This window comes from Myotis yumanensis, unplaced genomic scaffold, assembly GCF_028538775.1.
Source record: "Myotis yumanensis isolate MYYU_CA2020_CCGP unplaced genomic scaffold, mMyoYum1.0.hap1 SCAF_3, whole genome shotgun sequence".
In the NCBI taxonomy this organism is placed as follows: domain Eukaryota; kingdom Metazoa; phylum Chordata; class Mammalia; order Chiroptera; family Vespertilionidae; genus Myotis; species Myotis yumanensis.
Window position 1 is genome coordinate 179,031,931 of NW_027223754.1, and position 25,087 is coordinate 179,057,017.

Below are 25,087 nucleotides of genomic sequence, written 5' to 3' on the forward strand. Positions count from 1 at the left end.
AATAGAACCTGCAAATAATCATATGCAACTAAGACCACTAATTAAAAGCTTGCTCAAATCGATTTCATAGTTTGTGTGTACTTGTAACAATAAAGATAATTTTAAAACAACATTCATTTTGAACATACTGCCGTCATCCTTCTCACATGGTGAAAAGCAGCTGTAATAAGAGATAAAAATGTGGAGAGAGAATGGAAGGAGTCCCCAGAGCCCACAGCCGAGTCAGGACGTGCTACTTACTGCCCTGGGGAAGGGAATGTTAACATCTGGAAAATATTTCCCACGTTTTACTGTCTGTGATAGGCACTTTCCACACAATTCTCATTATAAAAATATCATGTTTCATTCTGCCTAAACTCAGAACCTGGCTGAGAGAGTGACAAGCACAGTAAATGTACTTTGAGTTAAATTGGTCACTTTGAATAAGAGATCCACACTTCTCCCCAGGTGGAAAAGTTAACATAAGGCAGGCTGTGGGAACTACACTGCCCATGAGAAGCACCCATAAAATCGTGCAGTAGGGACACTCCCCACTGGGGATGTTACCAAACCCAAGTTTGTGTGCCTGACACTTCAAAAGGCCAACACTCAAAATGCCTGAGTTTGGAGTAAGACAAGGGTTATTGGTCGAGAAGGCTCTCAATGAGAAGATGGGAGACCTAAGGGTGCCTCAGATCCATCTTGCTCACTGGACTGGGCTAACGGGTTTTTAGGGTTACGGGAACAGGTATGCAAAGTGCTGGCAGGCATGTTATAGCTGGAGGACCTTAGAACTTAGCCATTTGTGGTAAAGGAGCGCCAACACCAGATCTTCCTGGACAGTGGACCCTGGGCTTCTGAAAGGGTCCTGGGTGTCAAGTTCTGGTTCTGTGCTGCCTTTTGGTTCAGTGGGGGTGGTGGTGGTGGTGGTGGAGAGACTTTGGTTCCTGGCGCAGCTGGAGGTCACAGCTCTCTCCTCTGCACATGCTTCGGCTGCATGACGTGTGGTTTTGGTCTGTTGTCTCTGAAAGACAACTTAGTGTCTCATTAATTAGGACAGAGCCATATAGTGTTGGTTCTGCATTATAAGGAAGGACTTGCAATAAAACTGTGAAGGAGAGTCAGCAGTATGACAAAAAGCAGATCAATCTGCCAGAGACTGTGCAGCGAGTGTGTGGAAATGATTTCCAAGACAGGAGAGGGTAGAGAAGCCCAATGGAAGACAGACAGGCTCTAAAAAGTTTGACCTTTATTATGCTAAGTGAAATAAGCCAAGCCGAGAAAGACAAATATCACAGGATCTCACTTATTTGTGGAATCTAATGAACAAAATGAATTGACCAACAAAATAAGATGTGAAGCCTGGAGGTATGGAACAGACCAACATACCTCAATGTGTGGTTAGGGGGGGCGAGAAGAGATAAACCAAAGAACTTATATATTTACTAGAGGCCCGGTGCACGAAATTCATCCCTAAGGCCTGGCCGGCAATCAGGACCATCTTCCCTAGCTGCCTGCAGCTGGCTCCGCCTCTCGCTGCCACCCACTCCCATTTCCCTGTTCACCAATGGGTGATTGGAGCTTGCTGATGGGGGGCGGGGGGGAAGGGACTGAGAGGTCAGCTGTTCCCACCTGCTCGCTGGCCCTGCCCCTGCTGCGAGTGGCCATCAGACGATTGGAGCCTGCTGGCTGAGGAAGAGGTGGTCAGTGCACCTCCTAGTGACTGGTCCAGTGGTCGTTCTGGTTGTTCTGCCGTTAGGGTCAATTTGCATATTACCCTTTTATTATTATTATTTTTTATTTTTTTATTTTATTTTTTTAATATATTTTATTGATTTCTTACAGAGAGGAAGGGAGAGGGATAGAGAGTTAGAAACATCGATGAGAGAGAAACATCGATCAGCTGCCTCCTGCACATCTCCCACTGGGGATGTGCCCGCAACCCAGGTACATGCCCTTGACCGGAATCGAACCTGGGACCTTTCAGTCCGCAGGCCGACGCTCTATCCACTGAGCCAAACCGGTTTCGGCAACCCTTTTATTATATAGGATAGGATAGAGACCTGGTCCACTGGTAGGGGCCAGCTGGCCTGCCCTGAAGGGGGCCCTGAATCGGGGTGGGGGTGCCCGCTGGGGGGGGCGGGGCTGGCCTGGGCTTGGGGCTGCTGGGGGTTTCAGGCTGACCACACCCCCGATCGGGGTGGGGGTCACCACTGGGGGGTGGGGCCAGCCTGGGTGAAAGGCCGCCAGGGGTTTGCAGGCTGGCCACATCCTCAATTGGGGTTGGGGTCCCCACTGTGGGGCAGGGCCAGCCTGGGCGAGGGGCTGCAGGTAGTTTGCAGGCTAGCCATGCCCCCAGCTTTGTCAGGAAGGATGTCCAGAATGACATCCGGAAGACATCTGATCTATTGGGTCTAATTAGCATCTTGCCCTTTTATTAGTATAGATATGCATAGCCCATGGACATGGAGTAGTGAAGACCTGGGGGGAGTGGATAGGGGCTGGGAGAAAGGGGAGGAAATGGGGAAATGGTAGATATCCGTAACACTATCAACAATAAAATATATATTAAAAAAAGTTCAATCTAGCACATTATGTAAAGATGAGGAGAGAATTAGTGCTTTGGCAAAGGGAACTGAGGAACTCACCCAGGTTACAGTGCAGAGAGCTAGACAAAAGGAAAATGTGGCTGAGCTTGGAGAACAGACTGAGAAGGTTTGGCAGTATCTGAGCAAGTTCTAGAAGGAGAGGCAAATGGGCGTGAAGCAGTATGTGAAGGGATACGGGTGAGAACTTCCCTAAGCTGAAGAAAAACAATGCTGCCTTAGGTGGAAGAGGCACGTCGAAGTCAGAGTGGTAACGATAAATGGAAACGAATCCACAGAGACTCCTTTGTGAACTGTAGCTCCTTAAAGATAAAAAGCCTTGAACGCAAACTGGGACAACAAATCTGCATTTGTAAAGGGAAAAAGCATGGGGTTCAGGTTTTGACTGTGCCGCTCACCGGCTGTGTCATTGTAACTAGGTCACCTAACCGCCTTGAGCCTCAGAGGACATCCTGTCATTGGCCCGTGGGAGTCGGGGTGGATAGTAACAAGAGCAAGGCCAAACACACAAGGCTTTGTGAGGCTGGAAATCTTTCCAGAGAATAAACGTGGACGTGTTTTAAGTCACTATACAAATGGCAGTTAACTTGGAATAGATAAGCAGGATGTATTTCCTTTAAACATATTTGGCTCTATCTTATAACTTCTTCAAGGGCAGGATTTTATTCTTCTCTTTTTGTGTTTTTCAAGCATAGAGCTTCCCCCATAGTAGACATCCCAAAAAATAGCCATTAGATGATTTTGGACGAGAGGCCCAATCTTTGCCCTGGGATTGTGTGATAAAACCTGGGTCCCAGGGATGCCCCAACTTCACTGCCAGGAGTGTGGGTAGCCTTATTTCTTTGTCAGTTAGAGGCAAGATTAATCTTTCAAAGATAAACTTTCGGGGTTTGTGGCTGCCTTTTTTCTTTTTCTCTTTCCCAGTGAATTGTTTTAAGGTGCAAAGATTATTTTAGTGTGTCTGAGGCAACCCTTGGGTAACTGCTTTGTACCCAGTAGGTAATTACATACAGGTACTCAGACCCTTGGGGCACCTTATTCAGCGGGCACTGGTTCACAGCAGGAACCACTCAAGGTGTTTCGTCCTGCCCCTGGAAGGCTGCTTTTCCTGCAATCGAACATCATCCTTGCTCGTTTGCTCTCATTTTCTCTCCCTAGCTTAAGGATAAACTATTTCTCTCACTCCCATTCATCATGGGAGAAGGGGGGTCCTTTCTGATTGGGGATTCAGGGTTTCCTTTGAAATATGTATTTTTTGATTTCAGAGAGGAAGGGAGAGGGAGAGAGAGATAGAAGCATCAATGATGAGAGAGAATCATTGCTAGGCTGCCTCCTGCACACCTCCTACTGGAGACCGAGCCTGCAACCCGGGCATGTGCCTTTGACCGGGATGGAACCTGGGACACTTTAGTCCCCAGGCCGATGCTCTATCCACTGAGCCAACCCGGCGAGGGCCAGGGTTTCCTTTTAAAGCTCTGACTCGTCCCCTGTGATTCTTGGAACCCATCCTGATGGAGCACCAGGGGAGGATTCCTGGAGATGGGCTTGCTCAATAGCCAAGCAGGCCTTGTAGTCCCAGATGCCTCATCCCTTCACTTGGTTAACAGCCCTTGCATTACACTGTTCTCTGCCCAAGCGTATCCCCCGGTTCCCTTTACTTCAAAATCCATTGCTTTTTCATGGACTTGCCTCCCAGAATCAGCAGCCCTGCGTTTCCACAGTCCTCTGCCAAGTGTCCAGAGCGCCTTCCCTGACTGTTGCTTTTTAGAAAACTCGAAGAAACAATAGGTATCAACAGCCACTACACCTCAGTTCCTTGGCCTCAGCCAAATGGTATTCTCACATTGATTTGAAAAGGCTTTTGCTTTTCATACTGATTTTTTCAAATGAATCAAAATATAGAGCTTCTAGGTGGTTAAAAATAGAGTGTAATTCCCCCCATTTTTTGAATGAGGAGCTAAAGTTTCAAAAAAGGCTAAAAGGATTCTCCCCAATACACACAATTATACAAGGAGAAATGTCCTTTTGACTGTGTCACATTGCCTCACATATGAACAGAGGAAACTAAGTTTTAACAAATAAATAACTTCCTAAGAGTTATTTAAAATTTGGCAGACAGCTGTTTTTCAGTAAAAAGCACACTATCAGAATACTGTTAACAGAAGCACAGTGGCTGTCTCTTGAGTGAGTATAAAATTCTTTCAGTGATAAAATATTCTCTATTTTTAAAAGATAAACTTTGGAATAAATTTGGATGTACAGAGGAGTGGTTAAGAATGTACTGAAGAGATTTCCCCTTCACCCAGTTTTCCCTAATGTTAGCATCTTACATAATCATAGTACATGAGAAATTACATGTACCGCATACAAATTACATTTGTACATTGCTGTTCACTGAATTCCAGACTTTTCGGATTTCACCAGTTTTCCCACTAATGTCCTTTTCTCATTCCTGATCTCATCCTGGATCCCATGTAGCCTTTAGTCATCGTTGCCTCTTAGTCTTCTCTGCTCTGTGACACTTTAGGTCCTTCCTTGTTTTTACACGACCTGATTCTTTTGGGGAGTGCTGGCCAGGCATGTTGTAGAATGTGTCTCGGGTGGTGTCTGCCTAATGTTTTCTCATGATTAGACTGGGGTTAAGGTTTTGAGAATACCGCTGAGGTTAACTGTCCTCTCATCATATCAGGGTACAAAATATCAACATGACTTATCACTGTTCATACTTTTTGTTATACAATTTAACCCTCTCCTCTCGTATTCCATCATGGCATTTATTTTTGTTGACTTTATAGTCTTTTGATTTTTCTTTTTTTTTCTTTCCTTGTTCCTTTATGCACTCTCACCCCCTCCCGCCCGCCCTGCCCATTCTCTAGAGAACTCTACTATGGTGTGGATTTTTCCCAAAAGTCTGTGCTTGTGGATACAAGTCTTTCTTTTAGAAGGAGAAGCTGATATAAGTCAAAGAAGAAAGCTTTGTGTGCCTTTTATTACCCTTTGGGCGGTGAAATGGAGAACCTAGGGAACCGCTCTCCCGGAGGCTGAGGGACGAGAGGACAGCCTTCTCTCGGTCGATCAGATACTCCCCCGGGGTGGGCCATTTGGTTTTGGAATTTCCAACTCTGAGATTCTGTTGTCGTTTGACATGTGACTGTTTTGTAATCCACCATGCCTACCAAGTGGCCACTTCTGGCAAGCACAAGGTCGTTTTGAACGAATAAGTCAGAAGGCTTCAGGAATTGGAACTAAAGTGGAGAATTTCTCTACTGTGCAGTCAACACTAAAGCAGATAGTGAAAATCGAGGACTCAGAGGAAGATTGACAAGATCATTTTTAAACTCAAATCCATCTCTTCAGATAATTCAGGGAAGTCATTTTAAAGGCTGGGACTCTCACATTTTGCTTCTACTCATGGTGGGGACACACTCAAATGCATAAGTGAAAAAGTCATCTTGTGAGGTAGTGGCGGCGACTTTTTATGTGCTTGAATATGTCAATCATGTCTAACACGGTGATTCTCCAGTATGAGCCAATTACAATTACTTCCTCTTTTACCTTAACAATTGCTTTATTGAATTCCTTCAGATTTGGTGTTAGGGTAATTTTCTTTGATGAAGATTGAAACTGTTTTAGATGGAAATAACTAGCATTTATTGAGCATTCAATACCTGCTGCACTGTGCTTGGGGCTTCCTGTGATTTATTATAAAGTGTTTCTAGAAAGTGGAAAGTGTTGCTATCCCAATTTTGCTGCTGAGAGAGTTAGGTATAAAGAAGTTATGCAGTCATTTTAAGGTCATCGAGGTCATTACTGGTTAGAGATGGGACTCAAACCAAGTTTGACGCCAGAGCTGTTTGTTCTTAACCACTGTACCATACTGTCTATTGAATTATACCCTCCTATAAACTTTACCCGTTGGTTCTTAAAGCCACATAGATTAAATCTAATCCTTTCCCCACACAATACCCTTTAAGTGTTTGTTTAGAATGATCATATTCCTAGAGATCTTTTCTTCTACAGTTTTAATTTTTAAAAATTCTTTCACCTGCTGCCAGCTATAAATTCTTCAGTGATTTCTCTAGTCTTCATCCTACTACCTTGTTTGTTCTCTGGTGAGCTCCTGTTTGTCATTGTAATTCTTACTGGCATAGAAAGAACTGAACATTGGGGTGCAGTCTGATGAGACTCCCTTTTTTCATGCCATACTTAAAGCTCTGGAGTCCTAGGCAGGAGTTCCTAATTTACTTCCATCTGTTAATCAACCCAAACTCTTGATGCCCTTTCATTTGCTTCTACAAATCCTCATGTCCTTCTTCCTGTATTGCATAATGGGTGCTTTGGAGCCAAGTAGAGCAAGCATGTCAAACTCAAAGGCTAACACGGGCCAAATAAACAAGGTTTAAGTTTATGTGGGCCACAAAGAAACAAAAGTTTCAATTTTCATAGAAACGTAGGTTTATTTAGAGACATGCTGAATACAAAGAGCTGAAATAAATGAGTAATTGTTAACATAAAATAATAGAACATTTTAATAAAAATTAATATTTTTTCTTGGACATTAACTTACCAGACAACAAATAACTGCACAAATTAATAAGTGTAACACAAATAAACCTATTTTTCTTGTTCTCCGAAAGCAAAATATTTCCTGTTTCGCATACCAAACAAGTCAGTCCAAGACTGACGTGGCAATCGGCTACTAAAATATTCACTGCTAGTATTAGTGGAGAGAAATGGTGCTCCTGTGCTTAAGGCGCATAAGGGAAATGAATGCAACACAATTATAGTTAGCGGTCATTAGTGAACGTTGTAGTTCGTTATTAATAATTATGTATAACAGGATATTGTAAAAATTAAGTTATGAAATTTTTATTAAAACGTTTCTTACATACCATTATATTGGTTGGGCTGCAAAAATATTCATTGTGGGCCACATGTGGCCCGAGGGCCATGAATTTGACATGCTTGAAGTGGAGAATCTGTTACATTCCATACTGTTAGCATTGGCTCATTGTTTTAGCCTGCCAAACTCTGTATCTCTCTCTGATCTTAGCTCTCATCCAAATGATTTATTCAAACTCCCAGCCTCATGACATCTTAAAATTTGTTAAGTTCATAAAAGGCATATGCATGATTCAGTTCATGTGTTGTTCCACTGTTATTGAATATATCTGAGGAGAAATAGATCAGGACTGTGTTAGTTGGAGTACCTGCAAATCATACCCTGGAAGAGTTGGATGAAGGTCCTGTTTGGGAGGTGAGAAAGTGGGGAAGAGTGAGCCTAAAGAAAGAAAGGCAATAAAGTGTTCCTGAATGCCCCCCACTGTGGCAACTGGAACTCAGTCCTGCTGGGGCCCTCTGAGGAACCATGAGGAACATTCCACAGCATCTCCTACCAGGGACAGCAAGGCTGGGACTAACTGCCTTCCTCTGGGTTGTGGGTTGCCCCAAGAGGTGTTATCACCCTCTTTTTACAACACACTTCTGGGTTGCCCCTCCTTGCAGCTGGGCAAGTTCTCCAGGTGTCAGGGATCATCCTCATGAAGAGGAGAAGAGAGATGCAGGAGCTTGAAGTTGGAGGTTACCAGCGTTCTGGAAACTGTCCACTGAAATTGTCTAGTAAAATTGAGTACCCATCTGACACCATACATATTATTACAATATTATTGGCTATATTCCCTATAGTATACTTTACATCCCCATGACTATTCTGTAACTACCAATTTGTATTTATTAATGCCTTCACCCTTTTCACCAATTCCCCCCCAACTCTCTCCCATCTGGCAACTACCAGGTTGTTCTCTATATCTATGAACCTGTTTCTGTTCTGCTTATTCATTTATTTTGTTTTTTTTAGATTCCAGATATAAATGAAATCACATGGCCTTTGTCTCTCTCTGTCTGACTTATTTCATTCAGCACAATGCCCTCTAGGTCCGTCATGTTATTGCAGATGGCAAGATTTCATTCTTTTTTTATGGCTGAGTCATATTCCATTGCATATACGCACCATTTTTGGTGGACACTTAGGTTGCTTCCATATCTTGGTTATTGTAAATAATGCCAACAATGAATATATGGATGTATATGTCTTTTTGATTTAGTGTTCTGGGTTTCTTCAGATAAATACCCAAGAGTGGAAATGCTGGGTCCTTCTTTGTCTGTTATTATACCCTTTGTTTTAAAGTCCATTTTGTCTGGTATAAGCATCATTACCCTAGCTTTTTTTTGTTTTCTTTTTAATGAAATATCTTTTTTCATACCTTTACTTTCAGTCTTTCCATCTGAAATGAGTCTCTTGTAGACAGCATATGTAAGAATCTTATTTTGTTATCTATTCAGCCACCTTATCTTTTGATTGAAGCATTTAGTTCATTTGCATTTAAATTAATTGTTGATAGGTATGTATTTGCCTTCTTATTATTTATATTTTTAAAATATTTTTTCTTTCTTTTAAAACAGTGGTTCTCAACCTTCTGGCCCTTTAATACAGTTTCTCATGTTGTGACCCAACCATAAAATTATTTTCGTTGCTACTTTATAACTGTAATGTTGCTACTGTTATGAATCGTAATGTAAATATCTGATATGCAGGATGGTCTTAGGCGACCCCTGTGAAAGGGTTGTTCGACTGCCAAAGGGGTTGCGATCCACAGGTTTGAGAACCACTGTTCTAAAAGAAGACCCTTTAACATTTCCTATAGTATTGGTTTGGTGGTGATGAAATCCTTTAGCTTTTTATTGTTTGGGAAGCTCTTTATTTGTCGTTTGGTTCTAAATGATAACTTTGTTGGTTGGAATAATCTTAGTTGTAGGTCCTTGCTTTTCATCACTCTGAATATTTTATGCTAATCCCTTCTGACTTTTAAAGTTTCTGTTGAGAAATCAGCTGATAGTCTTATGGATTTCCCTTGTAGATAACTAACTGCTTCTCTCTTGCTGCTTTTAAGATTCTCTCTTTGTCTTGAACCTTTGTCATTTTAATGATGATGTGTCTTGGTGTGGGCCTCTTTGGGCTAACCTTATTTGGGACCCTCTGTGTTTCCTGGACTTGTATGTCTATTTCCTTTACCAGGTTAGGGAAGTTTTCCATCATTTTTGCTCTCTTTCTTCTCCTTTTAGCACTCCCATGATGTGCATGTTGGTGTGTTTAAAGTTGTCCCAGAGACTCCTTAAACTATCTTCATTTTTTGGATTCTTTTTTTCTTTTTGCTGTTTTGATTGGGTGTTTTCTGTTCTCTTATCTTCCAAATTATTGATAGTCCTCTTCATCTATTCTACTGTTGATTTTCTGTAATGTATTTTTCATGTCAGTTATTGTATTAATCATTTCTGACTGGTTCTTTTTTATGTTTTCATTGCCATTTTTATGTTTCCTATCTCTTTATTAAAGCTCCTACTAAGTTCATCTACTCTTCTGCTAAATTCATTGAGCATCCTTAAAACATTTGCTTTGGACTCTACATCTGGTAGATTGCATGTCTCCATTTTGTTTATCTCTTTCTCTGGAGTTTCGTTCTATTCTGTCATTTGAGACATGTTTCTTTGTCTCCTCATTTTATTTTTTTTAAAATATATTTTATTGATTTTTTACAGAGAGGAAGGGAGAGAGATAGAGAGTTAGAAACATCGATGAGAGAGAAACATCGATCAGCTGCCTCCTGCACACCTCCTACTGGGGATGTGCCCACAACCAACGTACATGCCCTTGACCGGAATCAAACCTGGGACCTTTCAGTCCGCAGGCCGACACTCTATCCATTGAGCCAAGCTGGTTAGGGCTGTCTCCTCATTTTTACTGCCTCCTTGTGTTTGTTTCTGTGTATTGAGTAGAGCTGCTACATGTCCTTTTCTTGGTAGAGTGGCCTTAGATAGTAGGTATCCTATAAGGCCCATTGGTGCAGCCTCCCCAGTCACCAAAGTGGGGCACTCTAGGTTTGCCCTCCCTGTGGCTGTGTGTATCCTCCTGTTGTACTTGAGTCTTGATCCCTATTGGCATCTCAATGGGAGGGATTTATCCCCAGGTCAATTGGCTGCCAGGACTAGCCAAGACAGCTGTGGAGGAGCTGCTGTGCAGTGGCTGATCCCATGGAGCAGGACTTGCCTTAGCTGGGCTCTGGTGCTTGCTGAGTCTGCACCTTGAGTGTGTCACTTGTGGTGGTGGTTGGCTGTTGCTTTGGCATGGTCTGAAGTTGTTCACCAGGTGTGTTGGCTCTGGGCCTCTTAGGAGGTGCAAGCCAAGGTCAGCTGCCTGTGCCCTGCTCGGGGTCACCTGGCATGAGCTACAAAGCAACCTGAAGATGGCTGTTACTTGAACTGGGCTTGAAAGTGCCTGGGAGAGGCCAAGTTGCAAACCAAGATCAGTTGCTGCTAGTGCCAGGCCTGGGGCCACTTAGCAAGATGCACAGGACATTCTGAGGCCAGATGTTGCTTGTTTGAGATATTTTAGGAAAGTCTGAAGCATGAGCCAAGACAGGACATTCATATGGAAAAGCCACCTGTGGGTCTACAAGTTGGGTGGGATGGGTCTCAAGGAATTACTGGGGCGGGACAAACTATGTTAGCCAGGTTGATGGAAACTCAGATATTATACTTGCCTTCTGACTCTGTGGCAAAAGGGCTCAGCAAAGGAACAACAGCCTCTGTCAGCACTTATGTCTGGGAGAAAGCCCTTCAACCCTTGCTCTCATGCCAGACAATTCAGTTCCTCCTGTATGCCCTGCCATAGTGCTGGAGCTCAGAGTCTGAATAAGTTTGTACATGGGCCCTTTGAGAGGAGAACCTGGGACTCCAGCAGCCCTCCTCACTTAGCCATAATTCCTGCTGGTTTTCAGAAGTTTTAAGGACTTGGCTTCTGGGTACTGGAATCCAGGGGGCGTGGTGTGGGGCTGGGACTCCTCGCTCCTCATGCGGGACCTCTGCAGCTGAGCTATGCCTCCTGATTTTTAATCACCACAGTGGGTGTGGAACCAGCCTGTTCCTTGTCTCTGAACCTCCTACCAGTCTCCACATGGCTTCTTCTTTATATCTTTAGTTGTAGGACTTCTGTTCAGCTAGATTTCAGGTGGTTCTGAATGATGATTGTTCTGTAGTTTAATTGTAATTTTAATGTAGTCATGGGAAGATGTGAATACTGCATTTATCTACCAGAAGCCCTATTTTAATATAGTCTTAAATTCTACACCTCTAAATTTAAATTCGTTGGTGCCAAATATCCATTCTAACATATAACCCTGTAGTGTGAATAACAGAAGATAAAAAAGTCTATATGTGCTAAGTTAAAAAATTTTTAGGTTATAGCATATTATAGTTAGCTGGTATTCAAAGAAGTTTAGAAAATTGCAATGGAAATGCAAGCCAACAATGACATGATGTATACTAAAACATCTTTAAGATTGTTCAGTGGAATGTTACTGCTGTGTTGATTCGTTGTATTTGTGGTAAGTCATTATATTAAAAACATTTGATAGCTAATCCCATAATATTAAACTCTTAAGTGGCAATGGAAATTGGATAATAAGTTTTCTTAGTGAGCTTTTCAAGAAGGGATGAAATAAAAACAGACTATATTACCTCTTTGCTTCTCTTGTTGAAGCTAATCAGGACTATAAAAGTACTTGCATGTTTGAATACTTTAGTCTCTGAGGGACGTTGCTGTGGTTCTGAATGGAAAAATAGGACTTCATACTGTGAATGTCTCATGAATTGCTGTTAAGGCAGCACTCACACAATTAGTTGTGTATCTGAAACATATATTATGTTTGAACTTTGATTCACGGCTTTAGATTATGAAGTTTACTTCTCTCGCTTAAGAGTAAGGATTGATGGGCAGAAAATTCACCCTTGTGATGCACATGATTTAGTGGAGTGAGGACAACTCTCTGACTCCCTCATTTACTAAGCGTGTATTGGGGCCAAATTTCCTGAGCTGCCAGCTCAAGTGTAAAAGTCTCCCCTCCAGTGTTGTGTGGAAAGTTAGTTGTGTGTCCAGATTCTTTGTAAATACTGAATAAATACCTTTCATCTCTGAATGTTTTAACTCAGTAGCCAAGATGACTTTTTCCGAGGATAGAAAGGCCTACATGTTGAAACTTTAAACTTTGAGTGCTTATGATGATCTTTATCCATGTTACCTTATTTAATTCTTAATAGCCCAATTTTACAAATGTGGAATCCACACTTTCGAGAAGTAAAGTAACATGCTCAAGATTGTAGGGTGAGGCAGGTTTGTCCAAAGCTGATGTTTTTCAACACTTTGCAAGATCTTGGATGCATTTAGTAGAGATTTGTTGAAAATCTACTGTGTGCAATGCAGTGTGTGAACTAGTTGCTACGGTTTGAATGCATCAGAAATGAATGCTGCTCTCAAGGAATTTATAATCTAATGAGGGAGATAAGATATGCATATAAATAATTATAGCACAAGGGAGAAAGTGATAAGGGCTAATTAAAAAGGTATGGTGACAGGATTGTGGGAGGATGGAGATTTTAAGTTCCTGTTTTGAGAGATGAAGAAAGCTTATTAAGATAGCATTTAGCCTGTAACTTGAAAGATTTGTACCTGTGGGGAAGGGACATCTAGGCTTCTCAGGCCTTTTGTACTTTTTCATTAAAGTAGTTCCTAGGGTAATAATTGGTATACAAAGCAAAATTGCATTTACTCTTTATACAGTAATGGAATGTTTGCTATTCTTTTGAGTATAATACTGAAACGAAAGTGCTTTATTTATTTGAGTATAAATAAAGCCATTACCCCAATATAAATTAGGTCTTCAGAATATAGACAAGTAATTCAATGATAACTAAATATGACCAGGACTGCTCTACTATTTCTGTTGGCAATCATGAACACTTATTTAGGCTTTGTTGTATGTAAGATAATGTTCACAAGGCTTTAGATTTTATTCATTCATTTAATCTTTATACAGCTCTAAGTAGTGTGTATTATTAAGATATTATTATCTGCATGTATTAGATAAGGTGCTATAACAGAACTAAAACAACAATAAAAACCAAAGGTTTATATAAGATAGAAGTTTCTTTCTCAATAGTTTCTAGGTAAGTGATCCAGAACCATGTTACAACTCTACCATCCTCAACACATGGCTTTCAAAGTTGCTGATGATAGTCACCATTTTTCAGTTAGTAGAAAGGGGGTAAGGGCAAGAAGATCCTTTCACGAGAACATGTGGAATTGCACATGTTCTCGTGAAAGGATCTTCTTGCCCTTATTCATGTTTCATAGTCACATGGTATACTGGATTGAATAGTACTCCCTCCCCCAATAAGCCCATGTCCTAATTCTCAGCCCCTGTGAATATTACCTTGTTAGGAAAAAGAGTCTTTGTAAATGTAATTAGATTAAGACTCTTGAGATAAGATTATCCTGGATTACCCAAGTGGGCCCCAAACCTGATGACAAGTGTCTTTTATAAGTGACAGAAGAGGAGAAGACACACACATAGAAGGGAGGCCATATGAAGACAGACAAAGGATGGAATTGTGTTGCCATAAGCCAAGGAATACCTAGAGCCATCTGAAGGCGGGAGAGGCAAGAGAGGATTCTCTCCTAGAACCTTCAGAGGGAACATGGCCCTGAGGACACTTAGTCTTTGGGCCTCTGGCTTCCAGAACTAGAAAAAAATAAAATTTTATTGTCTTAAGTCACCAAATTTGTGGTCATTTGTTATGGCAGCCACAGGAAAGTAATATACATGGTTGTATCTTGCTGTAAGGAAGCTATAGACTGTGCTAGTGGGCTGGTCATGTGCCTACCTAAAACGTGCGCATTTCTGTTCCCTAAAGAAGAGAGTGGATATTGGGGGGAAGGGGTAACATCCTCTGTCATATCTCACTTTTTAGATGAAGAAATTTAGGTACAGAGACGTTAAATAACTTCCCCAAATACTCTCCTGATTTCACTGAAAAAAAAAAAAAGAAAAAAGAAGTCTCCCACTCTATACTTTTGTGACATTTGTGTGGGAAGATGGAGAAAACTCTTCAATGAAATAAATAGTAGCTATTTTAAAATAAATTATTTCCCTTATCCTCTCTTATTTTGTCATGTATTAGGCATATTAAAAGACAAACTAAAAAGACAAATCACTTCAGTTTTTATATCCTCTGTAGCATAAGTAATCTCTCCAGTGGGAGGGCGAGTGGCATACACATGGTTGTTATTTTAAGTGGAAGTATGTGTGAATTAAGATTGTACTTCTGTGGTGTATAGTACGTGGGCCTTACTGGCTTTACTCTCTTCTGAGTATGAATAAATTAATAAAAGTTTTATTTTGTTTATAAAAGTCTCTGTGTATCTCCATAAAGCTTACTAATCATTAACTACTCAAGCCACCACTAAGATAAAAGATAGATTTGAACATTGTGTGTTCAAGTTCAAGTCAACTGCCTTTCCTTCCCAGGTGTTAATTTAGTGAATGAGCAGTTTCAAGATCTTCTCTGATCAGATGCCCTTGTTTACATTTTGTGGTTTTCAAGGTAAATAGAGCAATTTCAGAAGAAAGCCAACATTACTGGCAGGTGGCATTGTTTGTTTTACAAATACTTGGAAGTAGTTTGGAAACTTCATCTTTTATAGAATAAGACAGGTAAAAACTTAACAGCCCTCAGAGGAGAGATCCAGTCTCAGCTGGCAATGCACCACGGACTCACCTTTGCTTGTCTCCAGCCTGGCTTGTTCATTTTTAGCTGGCGACCCCTACAAAGAGAGGCTTAGGCCCTGAAAACGGAAGTGCTGGATCCCCAGGAACTCACTACTCACTAAGTCCTGGTGCTTCTCTAATGTTTTGCTATGTGGCTGTGGTTGGTGTGTGTGAATCTTCCACTGGATGAGTTAAAGCTGCTTAAACTTGAATTTCCAGAGGCTCTCAAGGCCTGTGCAGAAATAGAAGATAAATAAGTCAGATAGAAAAAGCTCAGAACCATATGATTTCACTCATATGTGGGATATAAAACTGAAACTTATGAACACAGACAGTGTGGTGGTTGCCAGAGGGAAGGAGGTGGTGGGAGAAGGAGGTCCTAATATGAGGTGACAGGAGAAGATTTGACTTTGAGTGCTGGGCATACGTTGCAATATACAGATTTTGTAACATAAAAATCCATGCCTGAAACCTAAATGTTCATGTTGACCAATGTCACCCCAATCATTTTGATAACAAAAAATTTTTAAAAAAGAAAGGAAAAGAAAGCTATGGAATATTAAAAAAGTAAAATCTATAATAATAAAAGCATAATATGCAAATCGACTGAATGTCCCAACAGTAGTCCTACTGTTTGGATGAAGCCGGGGCTGTGAGGGCCGAGGCAGTCAGGGCTGCAAAGGTCTACTCCTGCACGAATTTCGTGCATCCGGCCTCTAGTAAAAAAATAAAAGAATGGCATCCAGAGAGTCCTGTCTTGGAAGCATCAGGATAGGTAGGCTAACATGGTTTTGAAAGTAGCATTTTCTAAACCACAGAAGCTCCAGCTCTGTTTAGAAACAGGACTGAGGAATCTGTCCTTCTGGTTCTGTTTAGAGATACTACATGAAGCACAAGTGCAGCTGTATTTGTTGTAGAAAGTTTCATAGTTATGCAACTTATAGTCTGGTTGTATCTGCATCAGTAAATACCTTGATGTGGGTAAACATTAAAGAAAAGGAGTTAAACAGAGTTAATTGTGTGCTTAGGTTGGGAGTTGGGTTCTATAATGTGTTATTAAAGAAAAAAAATTCAATACCTGAAATGTCATGTTAAAAAAATAGACAGTGGGACTGTCCAGGGGACAGATGTAAAAGCAAAGCAAAAGGCAACTAATTGAATATAACAAATGTTTTGACTTAGCAACAGTGGAAGTCCTTTAATTCCTGTTTCTTTCTCAGCCTTATTTTCTTTCTATATACTTGGCCAGCATTGTTAATAAAACTAAAGGCAGGTATCTCCACTAATTGGCTTATATGTAGGTAAGCCAGGAGAACAAGATAGTTCCCTACGTTCACCTAACACAGAGATGGGTAGCACTGTTCTAGAGGCTTCTTTGGATTTGCTGCTTGTTCCTTCCTTGCCTTCCTAAATAAAGTTCATTAAAAAGCCTGGAATTCAAGGTTTCATCACTTGAAAAGCTTTGACCAGGGGTGGGCAAACTTTTTGACTCGAGGGCCACAATGGGTTCTTAAACTGGACCGGAGGGCCGGAACAAAAGCATGGATGGAGTGTTTGTGTGAACTAATATAAATTCAAAGTAAACATCATTACATAAAAGGGTACGGTCTTTCTTTTTTTTAGTTTTATTCATTTCAAACGGGTCGGATCCGGCCCGCGGGCCGTAGTTTGCCCACGGCTGGCTTAGACCATATTTGTGTTTTTCCATGTATAACAAGCAAGCAAGCTGAAGACGGACTTCCTGTGGCTGCCACAGGCCATGAAAGATGGTCAGTGCACAGTGTGAAATAAGTAGCACAAGAAGTTGTAGGACAGGGCCTCAATGAGATTCTCTAGCTTGAGGGTCTTCAAGATCTTTTTGGCAGGGTCTGCAAGATCAAACTATTTTCATAATAATCCGAAGACATTACTTGCCTTTTCCACTTTTATTCTTTCTGAAGTCTGCATGGAGTTTACCAGAGGCTACGTGAAGTGTGATGGCGTCATCTCTGCTGTTCGCTAATGAAATGTATGCTTATGTCCTACTAGAGGCCCGATGCATGAAATTTGTGCAAGGGGCTCGACTCTCACAGCCCTGGCTGCCTCAGCCCTCGTGGCCCCGTCCACTGGTTATTCAGGAAGGTTGTTCAGGAAGGTCATTCCCGAAGGTCGTTCTGCCATACGGTCTAATTAGCATATTAGCTCTTTATTATATAGGATTGTGTTGTGATACAGTAAATACCGAGAAAAATAACCCATAAAGCAGAATCTGTCTGGGGTCTGCAATACTTTTTATGTGTATAAAGTGATCCTGAGACCAAAAAGTTTGAGAGATGCTTGCTAGAGGAACAGTCAGATAGCAAGGGTTAGGAATAAGCTTAGCTGAGTTATGGGAAAAGGCATGTGTGAAAAGCAATAAATAGGCAAGGAATAGGCAAGAATGGTAGTCAGGGAGAGTAATTAGAAGCCAAGAAGACTGCAGGCAAACCAAGGAGGCAGCACAGAATGAGGAGACAGGGAAACAGTTATTTTCTGAGTGTTTTTCGAGGACCGGCTTTGTGTCTCAGGCACTGTGCCTACAGCAGGAAAGGCCTGTAGTGAATGTTTGTGAATGACTGAGTTGAGAAGTGTAAAGATTGTAGAACCAAATATGAGATGCAATGAGAAATATGTGATGTGATACTCGTCACAGTATTACTTACAATGGAGAAAGTTAAATATGCAAAAGTAGGAAAAAAGATTTATCTGTCATAATGTGTCCTAAGTGAGAATTTAATATTTTCAAGTAGTATTTAATGACATTAGAAAATGGGGAAAAAAACCTTTAAGTGTTTTATAAGTTAAAACAACTTTGTGTACTATTGTCTCTCTGGTCAGCCAAACTATGCAAAGGTTATAAGCTTTAAGAGAAGCTATGTGGAAATAGGCCTCTCATGTTGAAGAAGAACTATAAATTGGCCCAGACTTCCTGGAGAGCTATTAGATGAACCAAACATATTTTACAAGGCTTTGGTTCAGGAAGGAGAATACAAAATAACCAACAAACTAAGAATTCTTATCTTAAACATTAAATAAGAAAGTTCCATCTCTCCCTACTCATGGGCATACAAGTTCAACGATAAAGTAGCTCATAAAATGTATTATTAACATAGGCTGTTGAGTCAATATAGGATGGGCAAAATTCATGGCAAACGAAGGTATCTTTAGTTATTTTTCTGTATGTCCTATGGAAGATACTGGCTATTTGTTTTGGGGTTTTCATATAGAATTTTACTAGTAGGGTATTACTTAAGTTTCACTTACACAAAGAAGTGTTCTAATTTTTGCCCTTTAGAGCTTCCATACCATCTGTCTGACAGCACATCTAGATCTAGGACTGATAATAGTATCAGGCAAAGCCTTTGTTCTAGTGGCTCTAGGGCAGCCCAAACGTGGTTAAAGAATTTGCAGAAAGATTTTTTTTTAAGCTGTCTTCCTTGTAATAGCTAAAAAAGGAAAATAATAAAAATATTCAACAATTTAGGAATGCTTAAGTAAGCCATGAAATATCAATGCCATTAGAAAGAAATATTTGTGTTTTTCCATTACCAGGGCATACATTTCCCTACTAGACTAAAAGCTCTAGAAAGAGAGAAAATAAAACTGTCGTGTTCACTTCTTCATCCCCAGCAAATATAGTGCTTGGCAATTTCCTAATGACATACGGTGTTGAGCACCTTTTTATACAGTTATATGCCATCTGTATATCTTCTTTGGTGAAGTGTCTGTTTAGAACTTTGGCCTGGTTTTTAATTGGGTCATTGTTCTCTTATTGTCAACTTTTAAGTGTTCTTTGTATATTTTAGGTAGCAGTCTTTATCTAAATATGTCTTGTGAAAATATTTTTTTTCTCAGTCTGTTGCCTGTCTTCTCATTCTCTTGACAGAGTCTTTTGCAGGGCAGATGTTCTTAATTTTCATGAAGTTCAGCTTTTCAGTTCTTTTTTGTGTGTGTGTGGATTGTGCCTTTGGTATTATATTGAAAAAGTCATCACAATACTCAAGGTCATCTAGGCTTTCTCCTCTATTATTTTCTAGGAGTTTTGGTTTTTCATTTCACATTTAGATCTATGATCCATTTTGAGTTAATTTTTGTGAAGGGTGTAAGGTCTGTGTTTAGGTTTATTTTTTGCACGTGGATGTCCAGTTGTCCCAGTACTATTTGCTGAAAAGACCATCTTTTTTCCATTGTATTGCCCTTGCTCCGTTGTCAAAGAGCAGTGGACAGTAATTATTTGGATCTATTTCTGGACTCTCTATTCTTTTTTATTGATCTATTTTTCTGTTCTTTCACTAACACTACACTGTCTCAATTCCTGTAGCTTTGTAATAAATCGTGAAATTGGGTAGCCCTTCTCTTTTTCACTTAGGACAAGTTGAGGTGGGTATGGAAGATGCATACCAGAAATTGTCATCTGTGCTTGAGAGGCTAGGTTTGAAAATTTGGCTTAAGGCATTTTGGTCAAGTGTGTTTGCTAATTCTGAATCTATAACAAGCAGAACTCAACCCAGTTACAGGTAGTGTTCAGATGATCAGATTAGCCCCTTCCCTTCCCTGTGTAAGTAAAAGCACAGAAAAATGCCATAGTTCCACAATTTGAGTTTCTATCACTAGAAAGAAGCAATTGAAATAGGTAAGAATTTCTCCACTAATGGCACCGTTAAAAAACATGAATACCTACCAACCAGCTTTAGAAATAGACATACAAATACCAAAGAAATCTCTTTTATGCCCCAAAATAATTGTATCTCCTTTCTTCCCCCACAAAGGCAACTACTATCCAGACTTTTATGTTAGTCATTCCCTTTCTTTTCTTTAGCTTTATGACTTACCACATATGTATGTATCCCTAAGTTAAATGTACATGTCGATTGTTTTCTGGGTCCATGAACTTGGATGGAAAAAATATTACATCTTTAATCTCATTATGTTGGTTTCATGAATTTCACTGGTTTGTTGCCTTCAATTATGAATGCTGATAGTAAACCATTATTCTGAGACATGGTCAGTGAGCTTTACCAGATTATCAAAGGCTCTTGGCACTTTCCTACCAGGGTATTTTCCTAGGAGCAGCATTACTAGATTTCAGAGAACATGTGTTTTTACATGATTACGAGGAAACTAGCAGAAGCTCTGTTCCAGCCTTTCGCACTAGGAGTTCTCTTCTACCACGAAACATAGTAATGTGAGGAACTTCCCTCAGTTCTTTAAAGGATGGTGCATAACCAGTCCATTCTACATGGTAAGACTGAGGTTGTTAATTCATGATCAGTGAATTCCTTAGGACATTAGGGCTTACTTCTCTCCTGGAACTGTTAGTGGAGAAATAGCACCAGAACGTTACCTTGGTTCAACAACCTTGGTACTTGAGTACTGTACTGGCTAAGAAAGAATTCAGAGCCAAGACTCAAATATAAGCAAAGTTTATTTAGAAAGTCACAGAAGCAGAAGTGAGCCCTGGAAGAAGTGAGCCAGCTGGGCTGCATGGGCTTAGGAAACAAGTTACAGAGGCAAAAGAAGGGCCATTGGAGCTTAGAGAAAAGAAAGGCAGAGAGAACTTGCTGGATGAAGGAGTGGGGGAAAGGTGAGGTGGAGAGAGAGAGAGAGAGAGAGAGAGAGAGAGAGAGAGAGAGAGAAATCCCTGGGGAAAGAAAGAGGTGAGGAAAGTCATGGGCATACTCAAGAGAGAGAGAAAGAGTGCCCTCTGCATCCTTTGTCCTAAGTTTTTAATCCCTCTCTAAAGGTGGTGATCTTAGGGAAGGTCCCAGGGGAGGATCTCAATAGAATATTCATCAGCTTTGTAGGTGTGTCCTTTCAGGGTTGTGGTGCTACTGATTGGTCAGCACTAGGGTAGGAGGTCATTAGTCATTGTATCGGGTCCTGATGTTAGCCATGGCATTGCTTCTCTGGTTTTGCTCTTTCCTGGACTTGGAGGTGAAACACAACTGAGGTCTAAATGTCACATCTAGTTTGACCAAAACACTGACTCTGTGGTCAACTCTGAGGCTTTGTTCTTAAGATTATTTGATATGGGCCAGAACCTTATTCTCCGGAGGGTTTAAGGCTTAAGGGAGTGGTCATGCAAGGGCTTACAGGAGAGTCATATGAGGCTATTCTCTGGCCGCCTTATTCCTCCTCTAAGGGGGTTGACCACATGACTAGTGACATGCCAGGGGAGGAAAGGTCAGGAGAGGGTCTGAACCACATGCCCAGCGATATGAAAGGCCTGGGGGTTCTAAACCATATGATGGGTGGTATGCTAGGTGAGGAAAGGTCACCCTGGGGGTGAGTTCCTTGTTCTCCCAGTTTTGCCTGTTGCTAGGTACCTGGGGCTTCCCATCCTGGTGACAATCCATACCTGGCCTATCCTTCCTACTCTGCTCATGCCATCTCACTACCTACTACAGAACCACGGCTTTGGCCCTTAATTCCTGACTGGGGCCTCCTCCTTCCATCACTGGGTGTGATGGAGTCAGACTGATTGGGGTTTAGACCCTGGCTCTGCCACTGCATAGGTGTGTGATGTTGAGAAGTTATTTAATCCGTCTCAGTAGGCACACTGTAAAAGGATGGTATTACAGACATCTTGGGATTATTTGAAAATTAAATAAAACAGTTTGTGTAAAGTAACTAGCTCAGCCACTGGCACAAAGTAGGGTCACTAAGGGTTGTGTTTTTCCTAATTAACATTTCCAAAATTATTAAGAATCAGAAATATTGATGTTATGATGTAGTTAAATTTTCCTTCTTTCCTTCCTTTCGTCCTTGAAATGCTGAGAGTTGTTTTTACTTTCATCTTTATTATCACAATGCATTCCTATAGTATTAGGTTCTGGTGACCTCCATATTGCTGTGACTTTTCTTAGTTTAGACTTGCTGGGGCTTCGTGGGCCAGTTAACACTAATCCCTGGCAGCTCCAGTAAAGAGGACGTGGAGGTCACCTCCCTTGTTCCTGCGCTTGCTAAAGTTCTATTTCAGTGTCTTGCCAGTTCTGGCTAAGAAAGAATTCAGAGCCAAGACTCAAATACAAGCAGTCCTGCTCCACCACCTCTAATTAATCATTAGTCTTTGAAGGAATTGTTTTCATCTTTCATTAGGTAGTTTGTGTGTGCCAGCTCACAGTATTAGTAATTTTGCATTTAGTTTCTCTGGATTTGCTTGGAGTTTGCAAAGGTAGTGTAATTTCCTTAGGTAAGCTATAATTTATAGCTGAATGACACCTCACAATTTAAATAGCAGCTGTTCAGAGAAGACAGACATTTACAAACCACTCTTTCTATTCCTTTGCAAAAGAGCTTGGTTATGATGAAATGAATAATATATTTTTAGTGGTATCTGAGTTTACTACTGTGGTTTGATTTGCATGGACAAAGGCAAAAAACCCTACTCATTTGAATTTGTTCTCAACTGTAAGAGAACTTTGAAAGAATAACTGTCTTGTTACTAAGAGAAGGAAATTTTTTCTATTTGTTCCTATAATGGCCCATCACTTTTTTTGGGGAGGGGTGTTTCTTAATAAGTTATGTGTCTGCATCATTCATTTATTTCTAAAGTATTTATTGAGCATTTTTTATAAGTTAGGTAGTTTTTAAAATTTTTTTATTTTTCCCAGCTTTATTGACGAAATTGTATATATTCAACATGTACAGTGTGATGATTTGACACTGACAATTTTATTGTAAACAATACAGATAGTCTTTTTTCCCCTCAGGGTCCAATGGCCTGCTATGCCCAGAGGTTTAGGTTTGGCCTCTTGACCTCAGTCATAGAGGAGACTATGTATGTGCAGGGATGAATGTGGTCCATAGCTGATGAACAACCTGTTGTTTGAAAAACCATAGGTTTTGTAAATATTTCCTTAGATATTTTCCTTGGCATTTAATAAGAAAATTAAAAAATAAAATCTGGCTAGTTTCATTTGCACTAAGGAGAATGTAGAAAATCTCTCTTCCCATCCACATGTCCAGTTCAAAAGGAGGAGCTGTAGACTGTTGAGAGATGGGCATGAAGGTTGCAGCAGACGGAACAAGCATAGTGGGGATGGAGACATGTAGGAGAGTCTGGCAACTGGATCAGCTATCATGTTACACCTGGAGCTTCTTCAGTGTCTGATCTGTGAAGACTTGGCATGTTTTTTTTCTAATAAGAGGCTTTATGCACTGGACCTGCGTCTTTTAATAGAGACATTAAGAAGTTGAAAATTTTTAGAGCCATTATGGTTAGAAGGACTACGTTTTAGGGAAAAGCTGGTGTTAAGGCAGGGAATCCTTTTTTTCCTCACCAAGGACCATTGATTTGGTTATTGGAGAAAAGCATGGATGGTCTTTCTCCGTGGCTAGTGGGAGTGGGGTTCCTAGGGTATTGCTGGAATAAGCATTTCTAGAGACCCCCACGGGAGGATGAGATGTGGTAGAAAGCTTTATTTTGGTAGAATTATATTCCTTGGTTTTTAAAGTCCCATTTCCCTTAATCCAGTCCTGGAAGATGTGCAGCTGGGGATTCAGTAGAGCTAGAAGCAAAGCTCATGTCCAAAGTTTATGTTCCGTGGTGGAGTCGGGTCTGGTGTAGCATTAGGCTAGTTGCAGTCCATTAGTCTATTAGGCTATGGGCCATGTGGGCGAATGTAGGGGAGCCAGGAGAGTGCGCCCCCTGCAACAAGAGTCCCAAGAGTCCCGAGACACAAGAGCACAAACTTCTTTGTTTAGGGCATGAGATATTCCAAATATTCCCTCCCGTGCTTGCAGTGGCCATGCCTGTTCTGGGCAATGACCTGTTCTCAGGTGTGACTGACAGACAAGCACCTTCCCTGTTTCACCCAGACTTTACTGGGTATGAGTCTATGCTCCCCCTGTCCAGTCCCTTCCCCTAGGATCTGTGGGAATGGACCAGTGGCTACTTGGGAAATGTTAAACTGCAGCTTCCTGGAAAAGCTGCACAAATGGCATGGCTATACAATTTGGCTTTCTCTTTGCTCCTTTCCTGTTAATTAGTAATTAGGTTAAATTATAATGGAATCAAATTTTGAAAAAAGTAATCAATTGCTCTGCAGAAACAATCAACAAACACAGTGATTTGAGTTGATGGGAGTTTATTGTTGAAGCATATAGAGAAGTGAGGGAGAACATGAATCAGTCTTGGTCACCACCACTTCCTGGCTACAGCGCTGGCTCCAGTAATTGGAGATTGGTCCTGTTGAAGCCACAGTGACTTCAGGAACTGTCCCCTCAGAAGTGGATCCATTGCTCTGAACTTTAGGGCAGTGTCTTTCAACTTTTTTGATCATATGCCCAATCAGAAAAATGTAAGCATAATAGATATGCATTTACTTATAAACTATACATATGTATTACTATAATTCTGAACTCTATATATTACTGAGTATATACAAAAATAACTTTATAAATAGAAGTTAAAAGTAAATAAATTTAGCTTCTAGCATGTTCTTTCACACCTTGCTACACTGGGCACTCCCTTAGAATGTGCACACCTTTTTTGGAACCTATTGCCCTGTGTGTGTGTTTGTGTGCGTGCGTGTGTGTGTGTGTGTGTGTGTGTGTTTTGCATTATGATGACTCAGCTGTTTTCATTGCCTAAGTAGAGTTAACTAGCTGTATGATCCTGAGCAGCTACCTCATAGAGTTGCTTTGGAGATTAAGTGCAACAAGATATCTAAAGTTGTTATGTTAGCGCAGTGTCTGAAATATTAGCTAGTTTTCCTAATGCCATAGAGGAGTTTCTCTCCATCCCACTTTATCTCACCTCTTCTGTCTCTTCTGGCATCTACTTCCTTTTCTTCTGCCTTAGGGGGCAGGGGTGAGTGGCAT

The 25,087-nt window shown here is 40.9% G+C and overlaps 1 protein-coding gene across 1 annotated transcript in view; it reads left to right on the forward strand.

The window, feature by feature from the left end:
* The window catches only part of ITPR2 (inositol 1,4,5-trisphosphate receptor type 2), a 425,687-nt gene that overhangs the window by 38,374 nt on the left and 362,226 nt on the right, over window positions 1–25,087 (forward strand). The window lies entirely within an intron of this gene.